Genomic DNA, 8,964 nt, shown 5'->3' with positions numbered 1-8,964 from the left:
TGTCCCATATTTCCATTGAACTTGTCGAAGGTGAAGAAAAATGGAGAGTTTGACTCCAGAATGTATGTGATGGAAGTCATGGAACCTATCTTATTCATTTGTTTCAGACTGAAATCTCCCCTTTTATCATTTATTTTTTTATCAATGATTTATGTAGAAATATTTTTCTATCAATGAAAAAATGAGAAAGTTCTAACTCCATGCATAGGACAATGCAGGTTGAGATCAATATAACTCTGCAATGCCATCCATATTGTAGCGCCAGAAGCTGTCCTGGTTCACTAAGATGCGGGTAGTGCCAACTTCTGAAGGACTAGACTGCATGATATTGAGTAAACCCTCACTTATACTACCCGACTGACTGTAAGGACTAGCACCAGTTGAAACAGTTTCTGTGGAAACAGGAGCACTCAAATCGTTAGGTATATCTTATCGAGGCACTTTTGGCATTGCTACAAGGGACTCATTCTAAGTTAAACTATTTATGTTTGCTTGGTTAGGGAGTCTCCCTCTAACATAACTACTATTTGACCTCTGAGTTCTAACTGAAGCAACAACAGCGTTGGAGGCCAATTCCTGCCCCGTCTTGAACCAGAAATGGAAACACCGTGGCCAAAACTGTTGTTTTGTCCCTCCGAAGATGGCCCACTCAACTTTTCCCTTTGGTGGAGGAACTACCCTCCTCATCAGAGTTTCTCTTTTTAACCATGTCTTTCTTTTTGCTGAGGCTTGAATCCGAAGATGAAGAACCAGTTATGAAACATCAGAAATAGAATTACATCTTAGATTTCTCAAACCATACTTGCTTGTGCTAGAACAAGTCACCTAGGAAGTGCTTTTAGATCCCAAAGTAACAGATGGACTGGCCAGAGTATCCTGGTTGCCTAACCCAAATCTTTGAATAAATTTTCTCCTAGGTCTAAAGTTTGATGCTACACTAGAGTTTCCAACTCCAATCACTGTAACATCCCTAGAAGCAACATTGTTGGATTCATGATGCAACCCTCTTTGAATCTTTCCTGGTGGAGGTATGAGCTCGGGCACTTTCTGGTTCATCCCGAAGGCTACTAGTTTCAGATGAATCTGTTTCCAGCTGAGATGATAGCTTTTTCCGAGGATTTGTTATGATTTTCTAGCGTTACTAACTGCAGAGGATACCTAGAGGAATTTCCAATTACTTGCTTTCCATTTGATGAAGAGTGGTAAGGCCTTGAAGAATTGGCTTGATCCAACCACGTAATAAAAGGGGGGATGGAATGAACTAAAATTTGATGACTATATTGAAAATTTCAAAGGTTAAGTGATCAAAATACAATCGTCCTAAAAGTTCGGAGACTATTTATATACTTTACCAATTTTTTTAATAAGTTTTTGGTCGAATCATTAAATTTTAAAATATTTAATAAACTTCTTTAGCCTAATAAAAAACGAAAAAGAATGATTTTTTTTGCTAGACGTATAATCTTCGCATTATTTCATCCATGTGGTTAGCAATAAGAAAGATAAATAAAGAACAATTATTAAGTGATTCAATTTCCATCAACAAATTTAAATCGTAGACCAAAAGACGATATCAAAAATAACACGGATAGCACGACAATAAATATAGAGTTTGGATTAAATAAGAGAAGAGAGTTTTTTTTTTTTAAGGAGAAAGGTCGATAAATTTTTTAAATGTTTCTCATGAAAATAATTTTTTAAAATTTAGATATCAAATTAAAATTAAATATTTTTATTGATATGTTACATCATCATCGAAATATTTTATAATTTCGTGATAAAAATATAATAAATTGATACATACTTAAGTGAAATATAATTTTCCCAAATCAGTGAATAAAATAAGATAAATTTAAAATAAAAGTGACTATGAGTGTAGTTTACCCAATATATATTAATACACGTAATTTAACCATTCAATCAATATTGTTGACTGGTGGCGTACGAAGATCCAAAGCCAAAGGTTAGAAGTGGGATCCATTTACAAAAGGTCTGGTGGAGTTTGCAGGTGTCCTATCTCTCTGCTCACGCCGCTTGTATTCCTTTCGTTTTTCTCTCGCGAAACAAACGGAAAACCGACGAGAAAGTAACTGAGAGCTGAATCTCATGACCTCCTCTTTGGTTTCTGCCTCCCCAGCTTCTTCCTTCATCAGAACAAGGTCAGTGCTTTAGATTACCCAATTTCATGATTTTGATTGGTTTAGATTATTTCTACGAATAACAAACACCCTTTTTTAATGGCCAGAAAGATTTGGGCTTCTCTGCTTTTCCCTCTACACCTCAAATATCCATTCAGAAATGCAAAAAAAAAGTTTCGAACAAAATCTTCTCGGTCATGGCACCCCAGCAATCTGAGCGTAAACCAGCCACCACTGGCTCTGTTAGTTCCTTTTAATTTTTTTTATTGATTTGATAATGGATTTGTTGTTGTTAAAAATTGGGTTGTTTTTCTCAGGTTAAGACTGGAATGACAATGACAGAGAAGATTCTTGCAAGAGCCTCTGAGAAACCACAGTTGAGTCCAGGTGATAATGTTTGGGTTAATGTTGATATTTTGATGACACATGATGTTTGTGGTCCTGGTTCCATTGGTATCTTCAAGAAAGAATTTGGTGAAAATGCAACGGTATTCTGTTCTTATGCCATCTTACTCGTTTTTTTCTTCTCTTTTCTCTCATGTTAGTCTTGTGCATAATTGAGCTTTTGCTTACGTTTGTTAGAATAAAATGGACTTAAAAAAATCATCAAGTAACAATAGCTATATCACTGTTGTAAGCTTTTTTGATGTGCAACGGATGGGGGTGGTGGTGTTGGTGGTCGTTGGTGGTTCACCCTTTCTGATTTGGACTTAGAGCCGCCTGCCATGGTGGCATAGGACCCGTGTAAGGAGGGCATTTTGAGAGCAAAGTACAGGAGGAGGAAGAAAGTTCCTCGAGGGACTTGCTGAGAAAGGAGAAGAAAACCTTTTTTTGTTAGGGAAACTGGTTTTTGTGGTTTCTCATGTTTCATTTTTCCAACAAAATACTTTAAGTTTCCTTTAGCTTGATAGCCTAATTATTACTTTGGTAGACTGTAGAGAGTTCGGCCTCGTGTGTGTCTTTACTCCTGTTCACAGCTGTCTATTTGCAGTTGCTGAATTCATTAACTGTGTACCATCGTTTGGTATTGAAGGTTTGGGATTGTGAAAAGGTTGTTATTATACCCGACCATTACATATTCACAAGTGATGAACGTGCGAATCGTAAGTGGATATTTTGAGGGATTTTTGCATGGAGAAAAATATCAAGTATTTTTATGATATAAAAGATCTCGGTAATTTTAAGGTATGACACTCTTTATCTTGTCATTCATTCTGGTCCAATATTCTGAGGAACTACAGGTATATTCTCTGTTTATTGACATAGAGCTGATCCTAATTCACAACATTGCAGGCAAACCCCGATTACAAAGGAGTATGCCATGTTGCACTTGCCCAAGAGGGTCACTGCAGGCCAGGAGAGGTATCAATTCTTTACCGTGAATATTGAATTGTAAAACTTCTATTCACGTGTTCCGCTCTCGAGCTGCTGTTATATTCTTTATATCTGCTTTCAGGTTTTGTTAGGGACAGATTCTCACACCTGAACTGCTGGAGCATTTTGCTACGGGGAATTGGAAATACAGACAGATGCAGGCTTTGTATTAGGCACCGGGAAGCTTCTTCTCAAGGTTTGTTAATTATATTTATTGCTTTTGAACAGACATTTAGGTTTTTATGAGTTGAAGTCTGTTACTTACAAAATTACGATTAATTTAGTGGTAAATTTTTACACGTATTTGATTGCATTTTCAATTGCAGGTTCCACCAACTTTAAGCTTTGTGATGGATGGTGAAATGTTTCCTTATCTGCTCGCAAAGGATTTGATTTTGCAGGTAAGATCATATACTTTTAGGCAATTATTCCCTTTTGATAAGATTTAATTCTTAATCTTAATTATATTCCTGTGGGGATTCTACTCTTGTTCATGTTGATCACTGTTTTATATAATGGTTGGTCGTATATGTTTTTTTAACATGGTTCCCGTTGGGCAGATCGTTGGTGAAATATCTGTAGCCGGTGCAACATATAAATCCATGGAGTTTGTTGGAACCACCGTTGAAAGGCTAAATGTAAGTGAACCTGAAATGTTGCAAACTTTTAACATTAGGTCCTTAGAAATTCATTTGACCTAGTTTGATTCAGAAATCATGAATTTGGTATTCTGATCAGGGTTTCAAAAAACGGTCCGCGACCGCGATATTGGCCGCGATATAGTGGTTTCGCCGCCGTCCGAGTTACCCACGAGGCCGCAATAGCGTCCGCGACGACCGCAATAGCGCCCGCGACGGCCGCAATCACGGTAAATCCGAAATAACCGAAAACGCGACCGCGATTTAAAACCCTGATTCTGATTATTTGTATTTGGTAGATGGAAGAACGGATAATGTTGTGCAATATGGTTGTTGAAGCCGGGGAAAGAATGGAGTTGTTCCTGCTGATAGTACTACATTTAAGTACCTTGAGGTGAGGGCAAAAATCATCGAACCAGGTTGATTTCATTTAATGTCTATTGCTCTGCTTTCATGCCTAGCTTACGGGTTACTATTGTTTGCTTTGCATAGAATAAACATCTGTCATATGAAACGGTTTGCAATGATGCACATGCAAGGTATATTTTTGTGATTAAATGGTTGATGAAGAGAATGTTTTCTTATTATGATGGCCGCGTCTGCTACTATTCAATTGGTTCAATAGGATGTTTTATGTTCTTTCATGGGTGATATTTACTGTACCATTTATGCTTGGAACTGCCTTGAGACAGTCCTAATATGATTACATCTTTGGGTCTTGCTTCCAGTTTTCTTTCTGAGTACAGATTTGATATCTCAAAGTTGGAGCCATTGGTGGCTAAGGTGGGTATCTCATAAAAGTTGCTTTTAATTCGATCTTCATCGTTGCCCTTCTCTTGTGCACGTCTGTCTGTACATTGGACTTATTTCTTCTCTTTTTCTCTCTTGGAATGATTTCTTAAATGTATTTTGTAGCCACATTCTCCTGATAATTGTGCATTGGCAAGAGAATGCAAGATGTTAATCGATAGAGTATATTCTATAGGATCTTGTACTGGTGGAAAAACTGAAGATTTTCTTGCTGCTACTAAAGTCTTTTTAGCTTCGGTAAGAGTCGTACATTCTCATTCCTAACCCCTGGAGCTATAGCGAATATTAAGCTGTGTCTGAAACTTAGTTTGATTGATCTGCAGGAAAGAAAGTCAAAGTTCCTACATTTCTTGTGCCAGCTACACAGAAGGTGTTTGCTCATATCTTCAATAATTAAAACATTATCCGCTTTGTGATTAGAATCAAGGAAGTAAAGATAGAAGAATGTGGTATTAACTCGTTATAAAACTGGCAGTTTGGTTGGACTTGTATACCCGGATCTGGTGGGAGACATGCTCTCAGATTTCCGAAGAAGCTGGCTGTGATACACCTGCTAGCCCTAGCTGCGGCACTTGTTTGGGTGGCCCTAAAGACACATACGCACAAGGTAATCTTTTTCTTCACCCGGTGTACCTTAAAGAACATATGATTTGTTTTCGATTTCATTTTCCCTGAAGTACCTACCCATGTTCAACATATATTCGACATACGAATGAGAGTTTAAACTTTCAATTATATAAAAACACTGAAAATGTTGAGCATACTCGTATTGAACATATAGTCGCACCTTTGAGAAATTTAATGGGATCGCCATTGCAGGTTTGTGTCTCAACAAACAGGAACTTCCCCGGTCGGATGGGCACAAGGAAGGCCAGATATATCTTGCTTCTCCTTATACTGCGCTGCATCGGCTTGACCGGTTATGCCACCGATCCAAGAGAGTTTTTGCAGTAAGAAACTTGTGTTAAGCTTAATGTATGAGTCTATGAATAACTAGAGGCTGAAAAGGAACATGAAATGAGAAGGCAATGCTTTCTTGTGTTGTAATCTTGTTTCATTTTCAGGGGATTCATGCAGTAACTGGATCATCTTTTTCTTCACCTTCAAAAACTGAAATTGCTCTTTGATAATATGGTGAAACTTGAACCATTGTTCATCAATGGCTTGTAATCTGCAAGTCAAAATCAAAATGATTGCATAATCTTGTATCACCTACATGTCTTCCATTTCTCATCACCACTCTCTCTCATGCCCCATATTACATTTGATTGAATCCAGCTACAACAAAGAAAAATTAAGGTAAAGTACATAAATGAAGACTATATTCAAATATCTTTTTAACAATTAAAGTTTAAAAATTATAAATTTATCATTATTTTATAATGTGGACTCATTATTTATGAATAGTTCGATAGATTTAATGATACTTATAATTTTAAAAATTTTACTAAAATAATATTTTAATATAATTTAATGATATTTTGACTGGATAGGGGAAAATATTACCCAAACGTGATTAGAGATGAAATATTCTGAAAGAAGTGATTATGTAAAATTCTGAAAGATGTTCAATTAAAAAAAATGTAATCCATTGTTGTTGGTTCCAACTGCAGCACTTGTAGAGAATGATGCTTCTAAAGAATAAGCCAACATTATCATATATCCACCCACTTAAGTTCTGATTGAGTATTTAATCTGATTGTGATGTACTTTGATTTGATCTAATTCTATAATTTTTTTTTAAAAAAAAAAAACCGATTCAGATCTGACTGAGGTTTTTAAAGAAATGATTGATTCGGTTAGAGAAAAAATAGTCAGTCCAACTCCAAAATAAAAGTACAATTGATCTTTATACAATTAATGACTCACTATAGTACTTATTTTATATTTTTCTTTGCATCAGGTTTAGATGGACTAAAATCTTATCCAACTCGAGTCATGATCATCTCTAATTACAATATTGCTTCGACTTTTAATATTCTTATTTGACATAAACTAGAATTTATAACATTTTTCTTTTATCCGTATGAACACATATCAACATCATCAAAAGCAAAACACTCTGAACCTTGGATTAAAATTGAAGCATAAAACAAACAGAACGGGAACACTTTGAATGTCAGAATCGCACACGAAGGGAAAACATTTCAACATGAACTAAGCTGCTTGGATTGCAATAAAAACTCAAACAACACTCTTAAAGACTTTCCAGTACTCGTGTATTTACAGTATGACCGAGTACATTGATTCAGGATCGAGCTCGAGAAAATTCGAGATAAAAAACAATCGTGGCATTGATGTGCTTCAACTCATGATCAACTTGGCTAGATTCATATAGCTCTGTGTTCAAACTGTGGAACAAAGTTTTTTTTTTGTGCCTTTTTCTTTTGTTTATATGGAATTAAATGATGGATCGTGTTGCCAATGACGCTATATCGGATTGCTTCTTTGCCGCTCGGTCTTGTCGTGAAATCTCGGAGCTGAAACATATGAATGACGGGAATCAGAAGTCGAAAACCGGAAAAAAAAGGAACATAAAGGGAAGAGTAAAAATTTTACCTAGGCAATTGGCCTCGGAAGTCTTCATGATTCGGAGCCTCCGGACCGAGGTGAAACATCCTGAAATATGAAAAACATTAAAAACATGGAAAGATCAAATTATACTTTTGATTTTTTTCCCGGATTCGGTCGATTTCGGATTAAAAACATAGCAAAACATAGAAGCATACACCCATGGTACATCTCCTACAAGCATCCAATCTCCCTCTTTGTCTTCATAAGTCAAAACAAATTCAGATGATCCATCCAAAAGCTTAGAGGCTATTGTTAGTTGTTCCTTCTCAGTACCTACAAAAGGGTAATGTTCGATAAATCAAACCTTAAACGTACTGAATAAACCGAGCCTAGGTTTCGACACTACCTCCGGAGTTAGTGGATTGGAGGAACATGGCTTCGAGTGCTCGAGCCAAACTCTCATAAGAAGATGTGCATTCAAATCAACTTTTCTTCCTATACGAATACCATCCATGTTGACCTTAATGTACCCAATATGCACTAATTTTTCATCACTTTGTTTCAGTTTGGAACCATCTTCTTTTGGGTTATTTACTTCATTAATCGCTTTGTTTTCTTCAGCTCTCGGTGCTTAGCTTGGTTAACCAAGCTGTTCATCCTATAAGACCGTATGGGTGGCCATCCCACAACTTGACTGCTTCAAAACAACATGGAACATCAAAAGAGGTTAAATTATTGAACTTCAAAAACCTAAGGGTTTATTAAGTATTTAAACTCGAAATTTGAGGAGATAAGGCCTAAACTAAGGTTATTAGACCAAAACTTTTAGAGCCAACAGTGACGGTGTTTACGCTATTGGTGGCGTTTCAGATGTCCCAATAAACTAGCGGCACTAACAAAACGTCGGGAAAGAAACGATCCCATTTATACCTGATAGCAGTCGGAGAGCCACAGTCGTCGGCGACTCTTTTAGTCCCAGAAACGGAAACCGAAGGAGTAGGGCCGCCGTTGATGGAAGATCGATGCGGAACAACCACTGAAGGGAAGTCCTTGGCAGTCCATATTCTACCAGGGGTAGCATTAGTCCTCCCTGTAAGACCACCAAGGCTGAGCCCTAGCTCGAGCTCGGTCTCGGCCGGATATGAAGTCACCTCCAGAACAACCTCAGCTTTCGACACGGCTGACTCATTAGTGGAAAACCCAGACAGCCACCACCGTTACCGCCGTCGAGTAAAACTAAGCTACCTTCCATTACCAAAAGTAGAGCAAAGAAAAGTACAAGTAAGAGTTTGGGAGAGGTGGACGCATAAAAGAGAGGGAGAGTTGGTGGTGGAGGAGTGATGATGATGGGACCCGCATGTTCCCCCACCACTCTCTCCAACATAATCATAATCTGTATCTTTATTCTAGCGTTAGGTGTTTTTCTTTACGATTTATAATTATGAAAACTTATGATAAAATAAGAAGATAAAACTGGAATTGTGTAGGTA

At 37.2% G+C, this 8,964-nt stretch overlaps 3 pseudogenes; 1 reads left to right on the top strand and 2 right to left on the bottom strand.

Annotated features, from left to right (window-relative positions):
* Positions 1 to 225: 225 nt before the first annotated feature.
* LOC120136963 lies at positions 226 to 1,981 on the bottom strand (annotated as a pseudogene).
* A 62-nt stretch (positions 1,982 to 2,043) lies between these two features.
* Positions 2,044 to 5,973, top strand: LOC120136962 (annotated as a pseudogene).
* Positions 5,974 to 7,365: 1,392 nt separating this feature from the next.
* LOC120136964 lies at positions 7,366 to 8,726 on the bottom strand (annotated as a pseudogene).
* Between the last annotated feature and the right edge of the window lie 238 nt (positions 8,727 to 8,964).

The sequence above is a fragment of the Hibiscus syriacus genome, unplaced genomic scaffold (assembly GCF_006381635.1).
Source record: "Hibiscus syriacus cultivar Baekdansim isolate YM2019G1 unplaced genomic scaffold, ASM638163v2 tig00110641_pilon, whole genome shotgun sequence".
Lineage (NCBI taxonomy): Eukaryota > Viridiplantae > Streptophyta > Magnoliopsida > Malvales > Malvaceae > Hibiscus > Hibiscus syriacus.
This window is presented reverse-complemented; position numbering and strand designations above follow the sequence as displayed.